The sequence below is a fragment of the Chiloscyllium plagiosum genome, chromosome 5, assembly GCF_004010195.1.
Source record: "Chiloscyllium plagiosum isolate BGI_BamShark_2017 chromosome 5, ASM401019v2, whole genome shotgun sequence".
Lineage (NCBI taxonomy): Eukaryota > Metazoa > Chordata > Chondrichthyes > Orectolobiformes > Hemiscylliidae > Chiloscyllium > Chiloscyllium plagiosum.
This window is the reverse complement of record NC_057714.1, coordinates 3,879,806-3,905,021: the sequence shown is the minus strand read 5'-3', so window position 1 is coordinate 3,905,021 and position 25,216 is coordinate 3,879,806. Positions and strand designations below refer to the sequence as shown.

At 41.7% G+C, this 25,216-nt stretch overlaps 1 protein-coding gene across 2 annotated transcripts in view; it reads right to left on the bottom strand.

Annotated features, from left to right (window-relative positions):
* Positions 1-25,216, bottom strand: part of LOC122549671 (RNA-binding motif, single-stranded-interacting protein 3-like) — a 1,362,397-nt gene that overhangs the window by 1,189,757 nt on the left and 147,424 nt on the right. The gene's annotated exons all lie outside the window — the stretch shown is intronic.

Sequence of the window (25,216 nt, the reverse complement as noted above, 5' to 3'; positions counted from 1 at the left end):
TATTTTCATTTTGCTTCACCCTCAACATTTCTCAGCAAATCGGGTAACATAGGAGTCTCCTCAATTATCACAAACCTTCACAGGTCCCTGTGATTCCACTTATCACAGTTTTACAGTATCTCACATTGGTGGCAACATTCCAGGATGGGAGAGTCTCAAGATCCAATGACTACAGCTTGTTGCTCTCATGTCAGGCAGTAAGGCTGTTGAGTTCCCCTCGGGGGTGCGGCCACTGTGCTGTAGTCAGTGGTTGAGGGTTGGGACCGAGAGTGCTGGGCCAGAAGCAGTAACTAGACCCGTGATTTCTGTCCCTGCCCCGGGTGAAAAGGCTAAAACATAAATATGTTTAAATGGACACCAGATAGAAATATCTTCGAATGGACTCCGCAAACAATTTTACACAAACTATGGAATAAATTGCAACAAAAATATTCATCTGATAAAGCATTTACATTTTTTTTAATGTGGTGGCCTTTGCATTGAGTTGCTTGTAGATTGGTTACTATGTCATTGGGATGTACAACTATTGGTATGTGTAGTAACTGGATGTGAGAATCCTGTATGATTCTGCTTTCCCTTGGCTTGGAGGGACGTGGCCATTATAACACTCCCACAGTAACCTAAACTAAGTTCCTAAAGGCAGATCACTAAATTTAGAACTTGCCTTGTTTGTACTGTTCAGTACTTACATGAGTTGCTGTATTTATATGCAAAATCACAGGGGGATGTTCCAAATGGGTGATTCTGAGGTCTAGGCTTACAGTGAGAGCAGCTTTCTCAGTGAATACTATTTGGAAAATCACAGGTACACAGTACATGATTTTTGTTTTGTTGAACACTCTTAATATCATTAAGCTCTTATAGAACAGTATTGCTGACAGCTTCAATATTACTGGAACTTTCTTATGGCCTTCTTCCCTAGAATGGAAAACAGTCAAACCCTCCAAAACATTTATTTTGTTTTATTTGGTTGGCTCAGTAGGCTGGACAGCTGGTTTGTGATGCAGCTTAACACCAACAGCAAGGATTCAATTCCCACACTGGCAGCAGTCACCTTGAGGCACGGTGACCCTCCAGTTAAACCATCACCAAACCTCTCCTTCTAATGATAGAGCACCCCCATAATCTTGTCAGACCACTGGAACTTTACTCTCATCTTAAAAGAAACATATTTATGGCATTTTACCAACTTCCTTATTATTGTTGCATCGAACTTTTACATCAATTTCCACTCAGAAGTGATATACTTCAATTACTTGTAGCATTCCTTTCCAGGCTATTTTGCCATGGTATTTACAAATCTCCAGAAATCAAACCAGGTATAGAAATCACAGCACCCCGGGAGACAGTGATGACACAGTGACGAAGGTGAAGGGTGAAGGTATAGGGGAGATGTCAGTGGTGGGTTCTTTACCCAGAGAGTGGTGGGGGCATGGAATGCGCTGCCTGTGGGAGTGGTAGAGTCAGAATCTTTGGTGACCTTTAAGCGGCAATTGGATAGGTACATGGATGGGTGCTTAAGCTAGGACAAATGTTCGGCACAACATCGTGGGCCGAAGGGTCTGTTCTGTGCTGTATTGTTCTATGTTCTATGTTCTATGAACATGATCTGAAAGTCAAACAACACTCAAACTACAAGCCAGGAACACAACTTTAAATAAACAAGTCAAGACATCTTTTCTGTTCATCATGCTATATAACAAGTTACTGTTGCAAATTCAGTGACAAAGGGAAAAAGGTAAAGTTAGCTTAGTCCTATCACACCATAGGGTTGACTTATTTGAGAGAGAGAAATGACTGGTGGTGGTTTAACCTGAGTGTGACAACACCTCAGGTGAGGGGAGAGGTTGAAAACAAGATTCCTTCAATGTCAACATCAGCTCCTGTAAATATAGCAGGATTTCTGATGCAGATGCAACTCAGCTGCTATAAAAAATAAGAATTTGATTCATTATTTTAAAATGATGTGAAGCCATGACAAGCCGGAGTGCCACTTCCAAATCACATATTATTCGGTATAGCATACTAAATATCACAGAGTAAAAACAGGCCTTCATTCCATTGCCCTGTGCATTACCATATTTTGCGACTAATGCAGTCAGTCTGCTCTCAACAAATCAGGTTGAACATGCATGCAGCATTGCCAAGATGATTAAATTGTAGGTGAAGATTCTAATTTGCTGCAAAGATTTTGCAGTGTGGTGTCCGTTTTCACCTATATGAAACTGATTGGTACCTCTGACACTGCTCATAGATTCATAATTGTGTGGTGTAATGTCATGCCCAAAAACCCTTAGCCACTTTGTAAAAAACTATATTCTCTCACTTACATTTTTTTAAAATGGACACTTGTTGGATGTAATATGGCTGATATTGTCATGCTTTCTAGGGCCATTCAGTCAACAAAATCTATCTTGATGCCCTACTAACATTGCACACTCTTGTCTTGTGCAGGTATTTCAGTTAAATCAATACAAAACAACTGCAGACGATATATTTGCCTTTCACCAGTTCTGAGGAGATAGTGAAGACTGCAGATGCTGGAGACACTGAGTTGGAAAAAGCACAGCAGGTCAAACAGCATCCGAAGAGCAGAGAGTCGACTGATGAAAGGATATGTCCAAAACACTGACTTTCTTGCTCCTAGGATGCTGCCTGACCTGCTATGTTTTTTTCCAGCACCACACTATATTGACTCTTAACCAATTCTGAACATATGGAGGACTATTAAAACTCATTATGCCTGAGATGGTGCTAATAGTCCTACAGTTATTTCTGACAACAGACAATTATTTTGATGAGGGACATCAAAACTACTTCGTTCGCTAAATTGATTCATCCAAGAACCCCGAATATATGATGGAAACTTACATTTTTGAACAGTTTTAATCACACAAATTTGAACACTTTTCAGTCTGATTCTCACATTGAAACAGAAGACGGCAAGCATCTCATCCAAAGACCTACTTCCAGTATCGACCTCTCATAAAACCCTGATTTCTGGGAAGCATTCTGTACTAGCCTGCAAAGTGAACTAATTCCTTGTCTATAAGAATTGTGTTGTTAAGCCTTCAACAGCAAACTCAAAATCCAAGCTCCTACGAGAAGTCAGAACAGCCAACTGTATGAACCTCCAAAGGATACATCTTCTTGGACTCTGAATATTGTTCTGAGTTGTTCATGATTGGAAGGTCTTTTCCCAACTTTTTTTTCTCTCTTCCTTGTATGCCATGTATGTATATGTGTTGCAAATTATCCCCAGAATTAAATGCTTGAGCATTTAATTTGAACCCTGATGAAGATTTGTTCTGGATCATTTGAAAACTGGACTTCATAAATGCTAGATTTGGTTGGGGGAGCTTACCATGGCTAACTAAAAGGAAAAATAAATAAAAATAAGAATATGAGATTAAAAATCACCTCTGTTGTGGGTAGAAGGTCATAAAATCAATCAATTTACCTCTCTATCTTTTCCATGACAAGTAGAAGAGGCAATTAAACTTATTGGTCTGCGTCAGATATTGGAAGAACAATTCCATTAGTCTCACACTCCAATTCTTTCTGCAATCTATGCAACATCTTTTCTCCAAGAATTTACTCAGTTACCTTCTAACAGAACCACCCAACCAGGCATTACATTCCAATCCTACCAATATGCTGTGTAAAAACATTATCCCTCAGCTACCTGACTCCTTTACTAATCAGTTTAATTCTCTATCCTCTGATTATCAAATTTTTTGCTAGTAGAAACAGTTTCCATTTATTCACTCTTTTAAAACTTATTTACAATTTTAAGTATCTTTAGTAAATATCCTCTCACCCGTTCTGCCTTAAGTAGAAAAGCCCTGTGGGAACACAATTCAATAGCGCAAGTCCACAGGATTGATAATATGTTTCTTTGGTGTCCCAACCTTCGGTTCTCCAGATTCTTTCACTTCTGGGGTGTCCCAGCGGTTAGCACTGCTACCTCACAGGGGGTTAGATTCCAGCCTCAGTCTGTGTGGAGTTTGGACATTCTCCCTATGTCTGTTTGGGTTTCCTCCAGCCTCCCACCGTCCAAAGATATGCAGGTTAGGTGGATTGACCATGGGAAATGCAGGGTTACAGGGATAGGGTGGGATGCTCTTCAAAGGGTCAGTATGGACTCAAATGGGCAGAACGGCCTGCTTCCACACTATTCTATGACTCTTTCTAGGAGGCACAGGGTGATTGGTACATTCATTATGAAGCCTCTTTGTTACTGATTAATGCCAACAGCTGACAGTAACTGATGGGAGAAAATAACTGGCCTTCTTCAGGCTTCACTTACTTTTACTGCAGATAATATAGGTATACAACCACATCCTTCAACAGGCTGAAGGCTTTTGTAAACATCTACGCTGTTCAGCTGCCAGGAACCATTGAAACGTTGTCATCAGGTGGATGGCCCCCACCCCAACTGATCACATTTGCATCAACCAGTCAGCAATCTGTTGCTGGATGAACATCCCAGTACAATGATGTCTCTCCATGTTCACTGCTTGGAAAACAACAGTGTGGAGATGACTCACATTAAATCCCAGGGATTTGTTTTTAAAAATGCATCAATTCCGTTCACAATGCTTGCTCTGAAAACTGTCCTCTGCCATCTTAGTCCACAATCAAAAATAAAGAAAAATAACAAGTTGCTGTCATCACAACGTCAGAAGAAAGAAATTGTTCTTTCCATTATTTCTTGTCAGTCTCTGATATTGTATCTGAGCACACACTAACGTTCAGGAAAGCAATTATTTTTATATGTAAATTATTCTGACAATGCCAGTCATTTCAAAATTTCTGATTATGGTAGAAAAACATACACAGTCCAACTTGTGAAATGACAGGTTTTACAATCCCCATAGAACTGAATATCTTCTTAACAAGAAGTTCAAACTTCACATTTAACAGAGGCAAAACAGAAATTCACTGTATATTGTACTATCCCTTAACTAGATCCTCAGTCTTCTCAGACTCAGTCCAAAGAGATTCTTAGTTTCTGTAGGTTTACTTCTGTTCCTCAACTTCCTCAGATTGGTAACTTTTAACTCCAGAACTGTCTTTCTCTGTTGCAAAGCCTCACAATTTGGTATCTTCCCTTTTACTGCAAGCTCCTGCATGTACTCTTTATGGTGAACCATTGCAACTTGGTAGTGACTCACTGTTAGCTCTCCCTTTCTGATCCTGACAGACTGCAAATTTTCAGAAATAATGGAAAAGTCTTGCCCCTTTCTAAGTCTGTCTCCATGGCAGCTTGAATCACATGGGCCTTGGATCAAGGTAATAATACAGATCAATTGTCCTTCAGACCTCAATTCTCTTTTAACTTATAAATAATTGGGCAATTTAAAACATATCCCCATATCAATTCATGCCTTTCATAAACCCCATGCCCTGCACGATGGCACAGTGGTTAGCACTGCTGCCTCACAGTGCCAGAGACCTGGGTTCAATTCCCGCTTCAGGCGACTGACTGTGTGGAGTTTGCACATTCTCCCCGTGTCTGCGTGGGTTTCCTCTGGGTGCTCCGGTTTCCTCCCACAATCCAAAAAGTGCAGATTAGGTAAATTGTCTGTAGTGTTAGGTGTACGGGAATGGGTCTGGGTGGGTTGTGGGTCAGTGTGGACTTGTTGGGCTGAAGGGCCTGTTTCCACACTGTAAGTACTCTAATCTAATGTCTCCCTATTCCACCCCATAGCCTAATATCTACCATTGACAGATCTCAGGAATTATATCGACATGTACTAAGTATTATATATAATCTAATAAAACATTCAGTCATACGCATATAATAGTGAGCAAAACAAACTTCACATTTCTGAAAACTATTAAAATCTTTCACTCTAAAATCATTAATTGTTAATCAGTTACAAGAACACAAAAAAAATTAAGACTCTCATCAAAGACAGCTAATACTTTAAACCATCACTCAAGCTGTGAACTATTGATATTGTGTAGCTTGTGAAACTTAGCTAAGCATTCAGAATAATATAATCATACCCCTTGGAAAATTTCATTAAAGACCCCAATTAAAACCGCAAGAACAAACGGTATCATTTTCTAATCTATACAGAATGATCTGTCGATCAAAGCAGATTTTAAAATGTCACAAGCAGCTTTAACCTTTCTCTTCATGTTTAAAGAGCTGGGGATTTAAAACACCTTCAGAACACCACACTAAGCAGATCTCATCCATCCTTCAAGAACACTGATGTCTACTAAATAAATTTGCAATTCCTATCATAGAAGTTAAGTCTGTTGGACAAGCCAAAATGGAGGATCAGAAAGAGAGAGCAAACAGTGAGAGACTGCCAAGTTGCAATGGCTCAACTGAATTTTGGTTTTCCTCCTTTTATAGTCATACACTGCCATTTTACCATGCTAGCAAAAATGAGCTCTCTTGGAAATGGAGTTGGGACTTCTACAAATGGTACTTGCCATTTTGAAAGATCATTGTGATGATGCTAACCCTAAATGCTTACTTCAGGTAGTGCAACTAAAATAATCAGTTGTAAAAACAAAACTAAAGCTAAATAGAATTTGCAGCATGCAATGCTCATAGTTTAGTAATGAAGTGAAAGTGGCTGCTCTTGATTTGAAGTAGCATTTGACGAAGTGTAGTGTCAAGGAGCCCTGGAAAAATTGGAGTCAATGGGACTCGGGGAAGATTCTCCATTGATTCGAGTCATATCTGGCACGTTGGTCAGTAGGTGTGATTGTTGTAGGTCAATCATCTCTGCCCTAGGACATCTCTGCAGGAGTTACTCAGGATAGAGTCCTAGGCCCAAACATGTTCAGCTACTTCATCAATGACCTTCCCTCCTGTATAAGGTCTGAGGTAGAGGTATTGACTGATATTTGCACAACGTTTAACATCATTGGCAGCCTCTCAGGCACTGAAGAAATCCATATCCAAGGGCAGTAAGACCTGGACAACATCCGGGCTTGATCAATAAGTGGCAAGTAACATTCACTCCACATAAGACAAGAAGACATAGGAGCAGAAATTAGGTCATTCAGCCATCAAGTCTGTTCTGCCATTCAATCATGGCCGATAAGTTTCTCATCCCCATTCTCCCCCTTCCTCCCGTAACCCTTGATCCCCTTCATACTCAAGAACCTATCTATCTCGGTTTTAAACATAATCATTGACCTCACTGCCAGAGCCTTCTGTGGAAATTAATTCCACAGATTCACCAATCTTTGGCTGAAGAAGTTTCTCCTCATCTCCGTTCTAAAAGGTCTTCCCTTTACTCCAAGGCTATGCCCTCGGGTCCTAGTCTCTCCTACCAATAGAAACACCTTCCCAACATCCACTCTGTCCAGGCTATTCAGTATTCTGTATGTTTCAATTTCCCCCTCATCCTTATAAACTCCATCAAGTATAGACCCAGAGTCCTCAAGCATTCCTCATATTTTAAGCTTTTCATTCCTGGGACCATTCTCATGAACCTCCTCTGAACACACCAGGCAATGACAAATTCAAATAAGACAGAATCGAACTGTCTCCTTTCGACAGGCTATTTTATTACCATCTCTGAATCCTGTACTATCAATATCCTGGGGGTTAATATTGACCACAAACTAAAGCAGACCAGCCACACAAAGGAAGAGTGCTAAACTGGGGGGAAGACCAACTATACCAAACTTTGGCAGGAGCTGGGGGGAATGTAGATTGGGAGCAGCTGTTTGAAGGCAAATCCACATTTGATATTTGGGAGGTTTTTAAAGAGAGGTTGATTAGAGTGCAGGAGAGATATGTTCCCGTGAAAATGAGTGACAGAAATGGCAAAATTAGGGAACCATGGATAATGGGTGAAATTGTGAGACTAGTTAAGAGGAAAAAGGAAGCATACATAAGGTCCAGGCGACTGAAGACAGACAAAGCTTTGGAAGAATATTGGAAATACAGGACCAATCTGAAATTATGAATTAACAAGGCAAACAGGGGTCATGAGATATCTTTAGCAAACAGGGTTAAGGAAAATCCCAAAGCCATTTATTCATATATAAGGATCAAAAAAGTAACTAGAGAAAGGGTTGGCCCACTCAAGGAGAAAGGAGGAAAGTTATGTGTGGAGTCAGAGAAAACGGGAGAGATTCATAATGAGTACTTTGCGTTGGTATTCACCGAGAGGTACATGCTGGATGTTGAGGCTAGGGATGGGTGTTTGATTGCTCTAGATCAAGTGCACAAGTCCCCAGGTCTGGATGGGATCTATCCCAGGTTACTCAGGGAAGTGACAGAGGAAATAGCTGGGTCTTTAACAGATATCTTGGCAGCATTCTTGAACATGGGTGAGGTCCTAGAGGACTGGAGAATTGCTACTGTTGTCCCCTTGTTTAAGAACAGTAGCAGGGATACCCCAGGTAATTACAGAACGGTGAACCTGACATCAGTGGTAGGGAAGCTGTGGAGGAGGTACTAAGGGATAGGATCTATTCCCATTTGGAAGAAAATGGGCTTCTCAGTGATAGACAACATGGTTTTCTGCAGGGAAGGTGTCATGCCTTACCAACTTAATAGAATTCTTTGAGGAAGTGACAAAGTTGATTGATGAGGGACGGGCTGTAGATTCATTTACATGGACTTCAGTAAGGCATTTGGTAGGCTGATAGAGAAGATGAAGTCACATTGGGTCCAGGGTGTATTAGCTAGATGGATAGAGAACTAGCTGGGCAACAGGAGACAGAGAGTAGTAGTGGAAGGGAGTTTCTCAAAATGGAAACCTATGACCAGTGATGTTCCACAGGGATCCGTGCTGGGACCACTGTTGCTTGTGAAAAACATAAATGATTTGGAGGAAGGTATAGGTAGTCTGATTAGCAAGTTTGCAGATGACAGTAAAATTGGTGGAGTTGCAGATAGTGAAGGGCACTGTCAGAGAATACAGCAGAATATAGATAGAGCTTTGGGCAGAGAAATGGCAGATGGAGGGCAATCCAGGAAAATGCAAAGTGATGCATTTTGGAAGATCCAATTCAAGAGCGAACTAAACATTAAATGGAAAATCCCTGGGGAAAATTGATGTACAGAAAGATCTGGGTGTTCAGGTTCATTGTTCCCTGATGGTGGCAACACAGGTCACCTAGAGTGGTCAATAAGGCATTTGGCATGCTTTCCTTCATCGGACAGGGTATTGAGTTTAAGAGTTGGCCATTCATGTTACAGTTGTAGAGGACTTTGGTTCAGCCACATTTGGAATACTGCATACAGTTCTGGTCATCACATTACCACAAGGATGTGGGTGCTTTGGAGAGGGTGCACAGGAGATTCATCAGGATGTTGCCTGGTATGGAGAGCATTAACTATGCAGAGAGATCGAGTAGATTAGGATTATTTTTATTAGAAAAACGGAGATTGAGGGGGGACATGATTGAGGTCTACAAAATCATGAGAGGTACAGACAGGGTGGATAGCAAAAAGCTTTTTCCCAGAGTGGGGGACTCAATTACTAGGGGTCATGAGTTTCAAAGTGAGAGGGGAGAAGTTTAAGAGAGATATGCATGGAAAGTCCTTCGCGCAGAGGGTGGTGGGTGCCTGGAACGTGATGCCAGCGGAGGTGGTAGGGGCGGGAACGATAGCATCATTTAAGATGTATCCAGACAGATACATGAATGGCCAGGGAGCAAAGGGATACAGACCCTTAGCAAATAGGTGACAGGTTTAAATAGAGGATCTAGATCAGCGCAGGTTGGTGGACTAAAGGACCTGTTCCTATGCTGTAATTTTCTTTGTTCTATATAAATAATATGGCTACCAGGCACAGTCAGGGGCCTGAAATTCTGCACCAGATAACTCACCTCCTATCTTCCCATGTCAGTCCAGCATTTCTGAGGACAGCAGTGACTGATTACTCCCCATTTGCCTGGATATACACAGCTCCAACAACACTTAAGAAGCTTGACACCATCTGGAACAAAGCAGCCTAAATGATTGTCACCCCACCAACAACTTCAACATTTAGACCCTTGACCACCATACACAGTTGCTGAAGTGTGCATCATCTTCAAGATTCTCTGCAGCAATTCACCTCGTTCTTCAGACAGCATCTTCCAAACCCGCAACCTCGACACTTAGAAGGGGAAGGAGAGCAGGTGCACGAGGACACCTCCATCACAGATTTCCCTCCAAATCACCCACCATCTTGACTTGGAGGTTTATCACCATGACCTCATTGCTGCTGGATCAAAATCCTGGAACATCCTTCCTAAAGGCTCTAGGGGTGTTTCTACATCACATGGACTGCACTGGCACAAGGTATCTCACCATCACCTTCTCAAGGGTAATTAGTGATAGGCAATAAATGCTGGCCTCATCAGTGGCACCTTTGTCCTAAGAACTAATAATAAGAAGTTGTTTCTAATATTTTCATGCACTTGCTTTAGATTATCTTTGAGTGGAAAATTAATTACATTAAAAAACTGAAGGGTGACACAAGCTGAATTTCCTGATGGTATCCTTCCTTCATGCATTTAAATGATGCTTTAATTATGATAATATCAGGAACATAAAATGGAGTTAAGGAAAATAGGTGAGAAATGTTCCATGGTCTCATTTGGCTCTGATTATTTCTAGTGTCTTCACAAATGCCTGGTTTAAAGGATTCTCAGGAAATTCTGACCTAAGTCGACTGTAATTGGCTGGAAAGTCTCTTGAAGTTTCCTAAAATCATGAAAGATACTGAAGAAATGTTCTTTCTTTTTACATGACAATTTTGTTATGGCCTTTCCAAATTATGTGCATTTTCACAACCAATTCAAACATTTTCTCCATTGGAAGAATAAAGTGAAAGTGCCGCAGAGAGAGATAGGCTCTGAATAGCCTATTTATTTCTGCACTCTGCTTGGGAGGATCTTGACATTGTACAGGCATCAGAGAGGAAGTAGAAAGAGCATGAGCTGATTGATATCTCTCCCAATTTCTACTTAATTTGCTTTCAGTGAATATTATCACACAGTCAGGATCCATTATGTTATATCCATTTCAAGTGTAAGCCTCATTGTGACTCCAGTCTAACTGTATGGAAAACGTAAATTGAACGCACAAAAGATGAAATGTTGTAATTTAGGAAGTGATGCCACTACTGCTCAGCCAGTAAACTTGCCACTTGCACAAATGGTGAAATCCAAGGAACTTCCGACCATATTCCTACTGAGCGACCGGCTCAGGGTGGGGAAGTAGCAGGAATCAGGGCTGGACTGGTTGCCAAACTTATGAAGCTTGGGCGAAATCATGCGGTTTTGATGAAGAGAAGAACAGGGTAGAAATAGTGAGGCTCAGATGTGAAATCATCAGGTCCAAGGTGGAAAAAGACTGAGGCTTGAAGGGGAAATATGGCATTAACATTAGGCAGAAACGGAGGCAAATTTGGACCTTAGAGTTTTGGGATCTTAGGGATTGAGGGATACCAGGGGTTGGGAGTTGAACCCTGGGGGTAAGGAGATCAGGGTCCAGGCAGGATCAGGAATCTTGACACCACCGATGGCAGGGATTGGGGTGGGCCATTATTGCAAGTGATTTTAGGGTTGGCTTCCAAGTGTAGCCCAACAACCCAAAGTTCCAGCATGAGCTGAAGGTAGGCCCTTGTTTGCATAAATGGCCTAATGACTGTTTTAAACAGAATGCTTCATTTCTCCTCACCCATCATGATGGGTGGTACCATTCTGATGAAAAGTACGTGTGTCCCTGTTCTGTGAACTGGGCATGTCATGTGAAAGCACCAGATAATAGATAGTGCACAATCCAATTTTGAGGCCAGCGCATATGGATCTGCACAGAGCTCTCAATTTGTTCAATTATAAAAAGGAGCATTTTACATAGTTATTGTCATGAAAAGAACATTTAAAAAGGGCTAAAACAAAGAGGGAATGCGCAGGATACATCTTAAACAATTATCCAGGTTGGTGGATAAAAAAGCACATTAAACATAAAATAGAAACAACAGAATGGAATACATCCAGCCAAATAGCGTGATATGACACCTCTGACATTTTCCTGCCTGATCTAAAGCTGATGTAAACAGTGGATGCCTGGCTTACTTGTGACAATCTATGTGATATTTCACTGACTCCCATGGTGTGCTGTGTTCCTACTATTTCTCTGGTTTGGTCTGCTGTTAATATTATTTTGTCTTCTTTCTATTTTAGAGAATGGAGAATAACCAATCTGAAAATGCCATCTATGACTGGAGTGTGTGGTATGGACCAAAGTCAAAAAGTGTGGCGCTGGAAAAGCACGGCAGGTCAGGCAGTCAACGTCGATCCTCCTGTTTCTCGGATGCTGCATGACCGGCTGTGCTTTTCCAACACCACACTTTTTGACTCTGATCTCCAGCATCTGCAGTCCTCACTTTCTCCTGTGTGGTATAGACCATCAACTCCCCACCCAGAGAGCAAGTTGGACACCTTGTTGAGTATACTGGGGAAGGAATGTGGCTAGGGGAGGTGTACGTTAAGGAATGCTTATCAATTAGGGGGACAGGCTGGATTATAAGGGGTGCTGTAGTCCCTATCCCTGACTAAAAAGGTAGGGGAGCCCAACCAAAATCCCAATGACTGCCCCACACCAAGTTATTGCCAGAAACAGCATTAGTTGCTCATCAGAGAGAGGTTTAATGGTTTCGGCAGACAACCACTGGATTTTACACGCCTAACAGGTATCTTACCCACAAAGGAGTATAAAACCCCTTTCTGGGTTGGGTTGGAGTGATCCAATCAAATTACTAACCTGTGGATCTCTTGCCCCACAGTTAAAACAGCCTGGATTTCTCAATTTGTATTCTGATCTTTTCTCCTCAGTAAGAAGGGCCCCAGAATTGCACGGGCTGTGAGCCTAGTTACTCGAAGTTTACTCCATGCAGTATCACTCTCGCTATTATATTTGAACAAATTCCATTGACATTGCATAAAAATAATGTAATCAGGAAATGAAAGCTGACTACTGACCTGATACCGTCATGCCCTTTGTTTCATGTCAATCTTCATTGTCATTTGGAGGAGAAAATACTGCTTTGTTTCTTCAAATTGTGTCTTCTGATCCAGTACACAGCTACAACTGAGTTCAACTTGTACATTATATGCAATCAATAAAACAGGCACCTCCAAGGCCTGATTCTCCCAGATAGATGCTTTCAATAACACGTTACTTTTGGATCTCTCAATGGATTAATAATGTTTTTTATATGCTGCCTAATATCACAGCTAATTGGCAGGAATCAATAAAAACACACTATTAACATACTGCAAACTTCCAGTAATACCAACAACTCATTTAAAATTTACTATCCTTTCTTTTCCATGTCAATGTTACCAGCTAACCTTCACTGTCTTAGAGGGGGAAGCAGCAGGCCTCTGCATCACTCAGTACTTAGGAATATATGAATACTTGCTGCTGATTCACTTTTCATTGAGATTGGCATTGAGTTCCTCCCAATGTGAAGTTTTAACACAAGAGTCAACTGAGGATAAGCCTATATAATGATCCTTGACGTTTTGTTTTGCTCATCCTAACAACACAAAACATCTTCATAGAATCCCTACAGTGTGGAAAAAAAAAACGTTCGGCCTAACAAGACCACACCAACTGTCCGAAGAGTAACCCACCCAAACTCATTTCCCATTACTCTACATTTACCCTTGACTAAATCTTCACCAAACCTTCCTGAACAGCAGCTTCCAAACCTGCGATTCATACCATCTAGAATGCCCAGGACAATATGCCCCTGCGACCTAAACAGCATCCTCATTTGGAAATATATCGCTGTTCCTTCGGTTTTGCTGGGTCAAAGTCATGCAACTCCTATCCAAAAACCATTACTGGGTATGTATGTACATCTACACAGCGGTTTCAGAAGGCTGCTCACTACCAATGTCATAAAGCTAGGCCCTTTTTTTCCTAAAAGCTGCTCCTTGGCTCAAGGAGACTCTGTCCTTGATTTTTTTCAGAGGGGCAATAAACCAGGCCAGACTCTAATCAGTCTGGACAGAGATGAAAAGGATTTTGGGAGGCCTTTTGTTTATATGTAAACAGATGAGACTTCAGGCCAAAGTGGTCATGTTTTAGAAGTGACCTGTATAAACAGAGAGAAGTGTCAGCTCTCTAGCTAGCTGAGCTGAGCAGTTTTTGGTTCAGTCTGTTTTAAAATCTAGTAGTCAACCTCGCTATCTTACTCCAGGTAATTTTCACTGTACACTTACCAAAACAAATTGCAAAGTTAGGTCTAGGGCTGCCTGCTTAAGAATGTTTTGAGTGGTCTGGCCTAGTCCATAACATCACCTTCTCTAGGGCAAACAGGAATAGGAAATAAGTGTTGGCATAGCCAGCACTGGTCACTTCCCATGAGTGAACAAAGTAAGTGAACAAAATAACTGATTGCAAGAGCCAAGCATATTATATAGACTGTGTTGTGAAGATGGACGGGAGTGTCAGGAATGCCTACTTATAGTTGACCCAACATGGAGAAGGACAAAGATGGCAACCAGCTATAACAGCTTCAAACGTCTATTTTTAAACTCATGGTTAAGTTGATCCGTATTTTGGGAGTTTTCAAAGATTTGAAGGTCGGTATTTAGGCTATCATCTGTGACATATCTGTGATATATCGCTGTTTCTTCACTGTCTCTTGGTCAAAATTCTGGAAATGCCAAACAATGCTGACAGAATGCTTGCACAATATGGGAAACAGCAGTTCAAGAAAGTAGCTCATCAAACTTTCTTGAGGACAGTTACAGCCAAGCAACAGCAATTGTAGTGACATTCACATTCCATGAACAATGAAAAAAGCCAATATTTCCAGCCTACTGCTTAATTCTCAGGAGTAGCTCCAATGCACAGTAAGTAGAAATCATCCTTCTTTTGAAAGTGGGTCTCACGAGCCCTGATCTTAGAGCTTATTATCTAAGAGAGAAATAAAATACCCGCTGCTTTTTGTGCTCAATCTTCCTTTGTATGAGGAGAAAGTCATTGTTAGTGTCTTTATCTCTCTCATCCCTTCTACACCTCAGTCCTACTGACACCTGTACTCACCATGATACAGATCTGTCCTCAATTCACTTCCAACAGCACTTTCAAAATCCCAATTGTTTAGCTTTTGACCTTCCTTTCAGTGCAACACTTCAGTTGCTCATTTGCCCAACCACATCTTGAGTTTCCAAAGCATATTCCTTCAAATTTCTTTGCATTACATTTTATCTGCCACACGTCTGTCCAAGTTAGTGGCTGGGATTTCCTGGAAGCAGCACGAGGTCTTCACCACTCATTGGTGCCTTAAACATTGCACACACCTATTCCCTATCTTTGTCAGTGCTTGTGAATTTTCTAATTGTAATGCCAAGTCAAAGAATTCATAAATGACAGCAAGCATGATAATACTCAAGTTTTAACTTGCCAAAAATGTTTTAATCAATGAATTGTGTTGCATGATGCAACAGAGGTCAGTGTTTCACTGAATATGTGGTCTGTGTTTGATAGGATCATTATAATTTCTGAACATTTAGATTAGATTCCCTACCATGTGGAAACAAGACATTTGGCCCAACAAGTCCTCCAAAGACCATTCCACCCAGACCCATTCCCCTACGTTTATCCCTGACTAATGTACCTAACACAGCCAATTTAGCATGGCCAACTCACCTGGCCTGCATACCTTTGGATTGTGGGAGGAAACTCACGCAGACACAGGGAGAATGTGCAAACTCCACACAGACAGTGACCGAGGTCCCTGGCACTGTGAGGCAGCAGTGCTAATCACTGAGCTACCATGCCACACCAATTTAGTCATTGAATGTGGAGACTAGTGGGATACAAAGTAAGAAAAAGTGGAAGCTTTGGTGAATGGGAATGAGTGGGAGGGGTAAGGACAGAAATGCGTTATCATTGGCAAATTTGTTGATTTTATCCTTTCCTATACTGTTCAGTGGGAATTAAGGCAAAATGTGCAAACACTCGAAGAATTTAATCACATGTTGCACTTATGTTGAAGGACTGCATCAAATGGAAATTGTTCTAACTTGGTTTTCTAACATGGGGAGAATAAAGGGAAGGATAACAGCTAGCCACCATAAGCACTGCTTCACCAGACAAAATTTGCAGTTTTTTCAAGATTTAACTCATCTCAGTTTCTCCAAGTCATGGGTGTAGCCATGGGTCCCAGCCATGCCTATCCCTTTGCAGAGTATGTGGAACATTCCTTGTTGCAGTCTTACTCAGGCCCCCACCCACAAATCTATCTACACAACATCAGTGATGTCTTCAGTGCTCGCTTCCTGCTCTTGTCCTGAACTGAAGACAGTTATCAGTTTTGTACCCAGTTTCTATCCATCTCGCTCATTCACTGACTCTTCCCTTACCTTCCTTGACTTCACCATTTCTATTTCCTAGGATAGGTCCACCAATATCTACTTCAAGCCCACAACTCCCACAGTCAACCCAACTCATAAATCCTCACATCCTGATTCCAGCAAGGATTCCATTCTATTCTCCATCCCAATCACATCTGTTTTGATGATGCCCCCTTCCTCTGGCTATCTCTGACACAAGTGATTTTTTCCTCAAGCAGGGAACCCCCCCCCGTTGTGGTTGACAGGGCCTTCAGCCGTATCTAATCCATCTCCCGCATTTCTGCCCTCACCCCTCCCACTCATTCCCAGACACCAAAGGTTTCACTTGCCCTTACGTTGTATTCCACTTATCTAAATCTTCTGAAATTGGAATGACCCTATCAAACACAGTCCACATATTCAGTGCAACACAATTCATGAACAAAGCACTATTAACTTAAATACACAGTAAAGTCACCCATTGCTCTCAGCTTACTTGTTGATATTATTCGACAGTATGAGAGAAACGCTTTGAATTTACTATCTGCCAAAAACAGCATGATGATGAACAAATCAGAAACTTTGTGATCTGTGCAGGGGGCTTTACTGGCACTCTCTAATGGAGCTCAAGCCTGAGTTCTCTCCTCTGGGTTTCCCAGCCAGTCTTGGAGGTTGAGTCGGATGAGGTACAAGGTGAGGGAAAGTGAAGACTGCAGATGCTGGAGACTCAGAGTCAAAACATGTGGCGCTGGAAACAGACAGCAGGTCAGGCAGCATCCAAGGATCAGGAGAGTCAACATTTCAGGCATAAGCCCTTCATCAGGAATGTCAGCTTATGCCCAAAACTGTGCTTTTCCAGCACCACACTTTTCGACTCTGATGTATAGGGTGGCCCTCCAGTGACAGCCACCGGCAATAGGTTTCCATGGAGAAACAGGTTTTGTTCTAAGAGGTTGCAGACAGCAACAGTGACCTGTCACGGCAACCTGAAAGAATTCATTCTCCAACTTCAACCTCTGTGTTAAAGGTCTTGCCTCACTGAAGCTGGATCGCTGCGTCCATTGCCTCTAATCTGTGAAGGAAAATGTGGCTGAGGAGCAGCCAATCAGTGCTCTTGCTTCTGCTACTGGTGCTGATAGTGTTGCAAATCCTCTTGCTCATTGTCAAAAGTGCACGGCTGAATGTATGGCTGTCATGAATAAACTGCTCTTATACTCTGGTGTAAGCTGCTACCAAGGGTCAGCGAAGTGCAAGAGATGCGAATCGACATCCAGGAATTTGGCAAGTGGTGTAGGCCCCCGCTGAGAAGCAGTACCATGAGCAACCATAGGGACATGGCTGGAACGTTTCAGTTTCACTGATCAGAGGCTTCGTGTCTGTCAGTTTCACTGCAACAGCATTCGCACTCCGGCAGCCTCACTCCTTGTGAAGCTAACAGCCATTGATAGTCTTGGAAATAAGTTCACTGCTTCTAAAGCAAGAAACCTCAGGTAAACCCAAAATTACTGAGCTAAATAAATATTTTAATTTGTTACCAGGCATCTGCATTTGGCTTCCCCTCCCCCCGCCCCACCACCCCACCTCACATCCCCCCACTTATTTTTGAAACGTCCAGGGTGAAAATCAGAAGAGAGCAGCATGATGATAGGCTTCTGACCAAACAATACTGTTCAGGTATTTAACCCAGCCAAATTTCTTTTCCCTTTCCTGTGAATTGCACACTGCATGTCATACCGATCAGGTCAGAAACAGTTATTCCAGCACAAAAGCTTGACAGTGTGCTTTCCTGGATAATGTGGGCACTAAAGCGTTTACAAGATGGCCACAATCTTAAAAGGGAGGTCACTTCAGAACGGGAGGAGTTGTAGCATGTAGCAGGAATGTTTACCTGGAGGATTACTGAACAGCAGATTAGTTTTTGTTTGTAAGATTGCCTGCGAGCTCTCATTAAGGAGGCTGCAGAACATTTTAATGAGTTGCTGCAGTGGAGTGTGAAAGCTACCTGTTGGAGATCTGAAGGGCGGTTTTAAAAGGAATCAGGAAACTCTGAGACATTTTATCAAGAGTTTTCCCACACACTACTTAAAAAGAAATGAGAGTGGTGCCATTCCACCTTTCACCAGCAGATTGAGCGGACTTAGTTTTCAGCATTGGTTTTCAAAAGCTAGGTGGCTGGGATAGCTGAGATGTATTGAAGAGAATATGGCATATTCTATCCTTACGTTTATGTATGCTTTTGCTGTTTTATTAATCCAGCATTGCTGAAGGGCATTTCAATCTGAAAATGATCTGTGATTATTGAAACAGTGACAATGGGTGGAGATTCCATCACCAAGATGGATAACGGGTCTTGGGATTTTTCCCAGCTCAGACCTCATTAGAAAGTACCAGCCAAAGGCAAGATTTTCATTGGATGATAATTGGACTCAGGCCTGCCACCTCCTGGGAAGGCAGTCACAGAAGCTGCCTGATGCTGAGTAAGCTGGTTAAAAGGCCTGTCCATGTGTCTGGTCCTTTGACCCTGGGTAATAATACTGGGGGAAAAAAACCTCTTTCTTCACTGCTTATACAATCCCTCTACCACACCTGTGCCAACATATACCCTCTACCCATTCCCATAGCCCCTCATTACCTCCATGACAATCTATGGTACTACCATGCCCATTCACAGCATGCACTCAGCAAGAAAGAATGAGACCTATAGTGAAAACAGTATGCCTGGAAAAACCACCAATAAGTCATTTGATCATAACTTCATGCTTTTTTTAGAAAAAAATACTTTCACCACAGTCCTAAAAGAGTATTGATCATCTTCACCTTCAGAGATTCAGTAGCAGAAACTACAAGTACTTAACAGCTTGTGTAAATAAATATTGTGCAGTTGACAGAATAGATATGAGAGAAAAAGCTGCCAATCTAGCAATGTTGTAATTTAGGCACAACTGTTTCAACAGACTAATAGATGTAGTGGACTCTTAGCCAAGCCTCACCATGCATCCGGCTTCATTTTGTCTCCTGGAGCCTTACGCAACTGAGATGACTATTGAACTTGGATAGCTCACACCGCATTGGTCCTTGAAAATGACAAGGGAAATTTTCTCATGTGAAGGACGGAGGGCTACAGGAAGCTGGTTCACTGTCATTCTCTGTAGAAATAATGACATCTCTGTCCACATGCTTTAACGACTGGTATAAAGTGCAGACTCAAAAATAGTCCAAGCTAGTCCTTGTACAGCCCAGAACACTGTCCCAGTGAATCCATTGGAAATAGTGGTAGCTGCCACTGTGGAAGCCACTAAGATTCTGAGCAAATCTTCCTAAAGCTGCAGCAATCTCTTATCTGTCCCGGTTTGCAGGATGCTTTTATTGTTGTATGGTATTTGTAGACTGTATTGCAGATATAATTATCATTTATCCATCATCTAAATCATTCAAAGAGCATCAAACACCTTTTGAAAAATACGATCCCAGGTATGTTATTATTGAACAAGATAGATCCCAAGCTGAAACCTGGCTCAATGGATAGATCACATCTTGTTATGTTTTGGCTTTAATAAAGTGGTTTCATGCTGAAACATTAGCATGCAATGCTGAAGATTTTGTTTTAATAATAAAACAGAATTTTATTACGAAAGAAATGAAGATAAAATAGAATAAACAAAACTATCTATTTATAAAACAAATTTAAATATTTTTTAGCACAGAGTTAAATTGCAACCCAGTGTTTTTCAACACAGACAGAACAGTCCTTTCTAAATTGAAAAGCGAAGAAACAATTTTTGGATAGGAACAAAACACACCCCTGATACAATACTCAAAACACCACTCATACAATAGGGATATTGGTCAGGAGGAGATCAAGTAGGTTTTGCTCTTTTGTTGGTTCCCTCCGAACCTGAGGGAGAGTAAGTCCAGCAGCTGTCTCCTTTAAGCCTTGGCCAGCGCAGTCACTGGTGCTGCTACCCAGCCCCTCCTATGATGGACATTGAAATCCCCCACCCTGTGTACATTCTGTACTCCTGTCACCCTCAGTGCTTCCTCCAAATGGAGTTCAACATGAAGTAGCACTGATTCATCAGCCAAGGGAGTGATGTAGGTGGCAACCAACAGGAGGTTTCTTTGCCTATATTTGACCGGATGCCATGAGACCTCCTGGGGTCTGGGATCAATATTGAGGACTCCGAATGTGACTGCCCCTCGACTCTATACCAATGTGCCTCCACCTCTGCTGAGTCTATCCTACCGGTGGGACCGGTCAAATCCAAGATGGTGATGACAGTGGCTGGGGTATTGTCAATAAGGTACAATTCCATGATTATGACAACATCAGGCTGTTGCTAGAATATTCCATGAGACAGATCTCCCAATTTGGCATCAGATCACAGATACTGATAAGGAGGGCTTTGCAGAGTCAAACGGACTGAATCTGTTGTTGCTGTTTCTGATGCCTAGGTCACTGTCAGTCTTCTTCCATTTACTTTGAGAATTTCTAATGGTTTGTTACAACTAAGTGGCTTGCTAAGCCGAGGGCAATTGAGCGTATGGGTCTCTAGTCACATGTAGACCAGGTCAGGTAAGGACAGCAGATCTCCTCCTTAAACAGCGATCCAGATTTTTTAATGGCAATTCCAGTCATCATTAGAATTTTAAATCCAAATTTTTCAGTTCAAATTCCACCACCTGCCACAAGGGGATTTGAACCAAGGTCCCTAAAGCGTTACTTGAATCTCTAGATTCTTTACCTAGCAACAATGCTGTTACACCATCGCCTCTAAGATTTCCAGCAGCATGATCCAGCCTAATGGTGCTTTGCTGGTGCTGTTTGTACATCAGTCTCTTTGCAGGGAGAGAAAACATTGACTTGGAGTGACAGGGATACCCTTGCTTAAAAGGTTGCATGCTTCTCATGATAATGCAAACTGACAAAGGACACTGGTTTATGTCAGGACCTCTTGAAGACAAACAGGTAAAATGAACCAGTGACTGGTGAGTGTAGGTTGTGATTGAGTGTTTGGAAAGGATGTGATTTCTATTAGCACTCAGGTACAGATAGGAAAACAGCATAAACATCAGGAAGGAAGTACAAACTATTATTACAAACTTGACTCACCCCAGTTAATGTTGTGAGATCACTTTGCCTCATCTTGATAATTTCTGGTGATTCTTAAAGTTGTGTATCTCATGCCGAGAGCCGCCATCACCCCCATTCAGAAAACATGTCCCACGGTTTCACGGTTTCACGGTTTCCTGCCATCACACCCAGGGAACTTGTTTCGTTTAGAATTAAAGAGAAACTGCATGCAAGTTCTCCACGTTTTGGCTAAGATTTATTACTCAGTCAATACGTCACACTGTTTGTGGAAAGCCTGGTTGCCATGTCTTCCCCAATAACAGCAATGACTACATTGGCTTTGGGATATCCTGAGCACATGGCACTTTATAAAGATTAATTATTTTATTTCAATATATCAGTTCATGCAAGCTTGAAGTATGCTTTTAATTTTCCAATTTCTAATGGTTACTGGAAAGGAAGATGATCAATGTTTGAACTAAGCCACCATTAACATTTCATTTTAACAGCCAGTTGACACTTGTACAAGAACTATTTTTGGTTGAGGATGGTAAAGCGTAGTGGAAAGAGTTGTAATTTAGCCTGTACATTCTACACATGAACTATTAGCAAACTGTAAGGCAAAGGCAAATATTTTGGCTTAGGTGTGGTATGCTCATTGAGATATTTGGTTCTGGCATTTGTTTTTTTAACAATGGAAACTAAACTTTCAATGGAGTAAACAGATTTATTCCTGTAGTAGCCTATTAATGTCACCCCACCTCCTGAAACCAGAAATAACTCGCAGCCCCTGCTATGAGAGAAATAGATCTAAAAACATTGAGAAGGTAAGATACAAACCTCACCAAATAAAATCAGGGGAAGAAAGGTCATCCCCTGAAACAGCAACTCCATGTCTCCACCAATATTAAAATGGTCTTAGTCTGTCTTTGTGATTTAAGAGAATACTTTCCTGTGATGCTGAAAAAGCTATTTCTTTTTCAATCGCAGTGGCATTGTGAAGACTCAGCAGAATATGCTGCCTCACAAGTGAAATGTGCTGGTGCGCTCATTCATTTTGTCATTGTCTCTAATCCCTGTTCAAACTAAATTGGCAAATGGAAAATACTGAAAGGTGGTTTAAGAGATGTTTTAGGAAGATAAAAACAGGAGAGGGCACTTCAAATCCTTGAGCCCATTTCAATTAGAACATGGCTGATGTGACCCTCAATTCCACTTGAACCTCAATTGACTCATACCCTTTATAACCTGAGCTAATTTCTGTCTGAAGAACTCACATTGATGCAGCATTTCTGGATCCAAAATCCCCCCTTTGTGTGGATGAAATGTTTCCAAAGTGCCATTCTTAAATTGCGAAGTTTTAATTTTAACTTAGATCCTCTTGTTCATGAATCTGGATAAATAAAATTCTTTTATCATCTTAAGCATCTCAATTATGTTTATCCTTGACTTCCTAATCTCTGTGGACTTCATTTCCAGTTTATGGACCCGTTCCTAATAAAGAGATCCCAATTTACAAACATCTGACTTACAAATGTGACACAATGCAGAGGTGTTACTTTAAAGATCTGACATATGGGCATTTCCTGGACTTACAAACAGCTGTTTCATATTGTCTTACATTGCATACAAATCAGTTTGCAAACAGACTCAGGAACAGAACCCATTCGTAACCTGGGAAATGTCTATCATTGAATCCTTATCGCCCCTGTATAATTCTGGTATATTTGCACTGTATCCCTTCCGAGACCTAAATTTACCAATCGTTTTTGGGGTAGGTGCATGAATCTGAACACAATAACGCAGATGGGCTCTGATCAAGACCCAATACAATGAAAGTACCATTTCCTTGCTTTTGTCTTCCAATGCTGTCGAGATAAAATGGTGGAGGATTGAAAGTTGATGGTGGTGAAAGGATGCTAATCAAGTTGGCTGCTTTGTCCTAGATAGCTTCAAGCTTCTGGAGTGTTCTTGAACTCGCCCAGGCAAGTGCGAAGAGACAGGAGCTGAGTTATTTGCTGCAGGGTTTTAAGGCTCTGACAGCTAGTATGGATATTATATGGTGAGAGTCCAGTTCAGTTTCTGGTCAAGAGTAACATCCAGGACATTGATAGTCAGGGATTTCAGTGATGACAATGCCACCGGAAGTCAAAAGATGGTGATTAAATTCTTACTGGAAATGGTCATTGCCTGGCAGTTGTGTGGCATGAATGGTCACACACCACTTATCAGCCCAAACCTAGCCATTGTCCGGATCTTGTTGCAATTAGATACAGACTGCTTTAGGAGTGTGAAAGGTGCTAAACATCATGCAGTCTTCAGCGAACAGCCCCACTCTGACTTTATGATGGAGGGAAGATCATTAATGAAGTGCAGAAGATGGTTGGCCCGAGGACACTACCCCGAGGAACTCCTGTAGAGATGTCCTGGAGCTGAGATGGCTGACCTCCAACAACCACAACCACCTTCCTATATGCCAGATATGACTTCAACCACTGGAGAGTTTGTCTCCTGGTACAGTTTGATTCCAGTTTTGCTAGGGCTCCTTGATGCAGCACTCAGTTAAATGCGGCCTTGATGCCAAGGGCTGTCACTCTCACAGATAGACACATCAAGGAAAACAGTGTATGCTGCATCACTGAAGGAAGTGGTGCTGCTGTACATGGGGAGGGGTGAGGGGGTGGGGGTAGAGACAAACATAGAGAGAGAGAAAGGCAGAGACAGACAGAGAGAGAGCGAGATGAACAGTTTTTTAAAGAGTTGCACTTTATCTCAGTAAACCATGAGATAAAGGAGGTTAAACTGAGAGTTGAATGTAGTGGAGCCTTTGTAAAGCACGCTCAGATCAGAAGCAAGGAGCGTCTGGTATAAATGTATCCAAGTGCTTGGATGAGATGATTGGAAGCTTTGTAGATTTTGAGCAGCATCATTGTCGATCGAGTGATAACATTCAGTGATTCTTTTCTCACATGAATACCAATGGAACAAAAACGAGAGCTTGAAAAAGACAGAAGAAAACCGAGTGCTTGTCAGAGTCATGGAGCTGACAGATTGAGTAAATTCCACTGTGAGAAGACAGAAACTGAATAGATGTCTATGAATTTGTCTGGATTTTAAAGCAAAAAAAAATACAAACTGGTGCACAATTCTAACAGTGGAAGAGATGACAATAGGACTGCCAGGAGCAAGGTTTCAGGCGGACCTCAATGCCAGGAAATGGCTGGGACAATTTGAGAAAGACTCAAAACCTTCAAAGCATCCAATCATCTCATCAAACCATTCTGGGTTCATTTGTACCAGATATTCCTTATTATGGAACAGAGGGTGCCTCATAATGGCTGTACTGCCTTCAACACTCATAGATTATTGTGGAGGCACACAGAGATCTGAGTCACTGAAAGTAGCCAAGCAGGTGCAGCAAGCAATAAGAAAGGGAAGTAGTGTCTTTGCCTTCATTGCAAGAGGATTTGAATGCAGACGTAGGGATATTTTACTCCAATTATACAGGGCCTCGGTGAGTTTTGCAATACCTAAGAAAGGTATTGAAAGACATAAGAAAGATAGCGTTATCCCTCACTAAGAAAGAATATACTTGCCATGGAGGGAGTTTATGTGTTGCTGGAAAAGTGCAGCAGGTCAGGCAGCATTCAGGGAACAGGAGAATCGACGTTTCGGGCACAAGCCCTTCTTCAGGAATGAGGAAAGTTTGTCCAGCAGGCTAAAATAAAAGGTAGGGAGGAGGGACTTGGGGGAGGGGCGTCAGAAATGTGATAGGTGGAAAGAGGTCAAGGTGAGGGTGATAGGTCAGAC